The following is a 1,215-nucleotide window of genomic DNA, read 5'->3' as shown; positions in this document are numbered from 1 at the left end:
ATACAGGCAAAATAATATTTTCTTATAAAAATCTCTCCCTATTAATAAAATTCTTAAATTAATACTTCATTTTTCAGTTTTGCTAAGTTTAAATCTTGTTCAAAAAATTTTTATTCCTGTATTGAATAGTCACTAACATCACTATCACGAAAATTATTTTAAATTTATTGTTAATCACAGTTAGTAAAATTTCCATGTTCTGACAATTTTTATGTACATTTTTCTAATCATTTGTTCGTTTTGTCATTAGCTCTGTTTGCTTGGAAAATAATTTACAGACCTAATAGTACAGTAAGCTGTTGATTTTAGTATAATCCAAATAATCTAATATAACTTTTTTCCCGCTATTCGTTGTTCAGAAGAAGGAGGGTTAAATTTCGTATGATTTGTTTTGACCTTCGATACATCGAACAGAAGATGATTCCAAAGATATCTTTATTTATTTTAGTGGATTTTTTATATAATACTCTCGCATGGCGAGAGTTAATGTTAGTTACTGTTTAGTATCTGGCCATAATGCAATGTCGTTTACAAAACTCTTAGTTTCATCATTACTTTGGGATGATTTTAAATTTATATTTTCTTCTTTTATTCCATCTTCACAAACGGAATTGATTGGTTTTCCTGCTGGTCTTTTTGAAGAATAGTTTCGGACACAAATGATGTTTCTGGAGTTTAAACAGCTGAAATTTGTTAAATGATGACGATTGTTGTACCTGTTCTCCATCTGCAGTTAAACAATTTTACAAAGTTCTTTTCATTTGTATTAGCACTTTATCTTCATCTGTTTTTCGTTTTATTTCTTAACACCCACTTAAATTTTTATAAGAACTCATTTTAAAGACCACATACTAAAAAGAAAGAAGAAAATGCTGTATTTGATGCTGCTTCTTTAGCCTTAGTCACTTTCTTTACATATTTTGCCTTTTCGCTGGAACTGAACGTTTGGCGACAGTGGTAGTTTTTTGAGTTTAGTTGTTCCTCCAGCTCTTATTTTTCTCTTGAACTAGGCTTTGTAGATCCGGAACACGATAAGACAGATGCTAACTTAAAGATCCTGACGCTTCTTTTCTTTTTGTTAACACTAACGATCCAGTAGCAACTGCGGCTTTAAAATGTTTTTTGATAAAAGGTGCAAATTTTACCGCATCTACTTTGTAATTTGCAGGGATATATTTCTTGATAACTTGAAGACAAGAACCACCTCGTTTTGAA

This window comes from Diabrotica undecimpunctata, chromosome 1 (assembly GCF_040954645.1).
Source record: "Diabrotica undecimpunctata isolate CICGRU chromosome 1, icDiaUnde3, whole genome shotgun sequence".
Taxonomy (NCBI): domain Eukaryota; kingdom Metazoa; phylum Arthropoda; class Insecta; order Coleoptera; family Chrysomelidae; genus Diabrotica; species Diabrotica undecimpunctata.
This window is presented reverse-complemented; position numbering follows the sequence as displayed.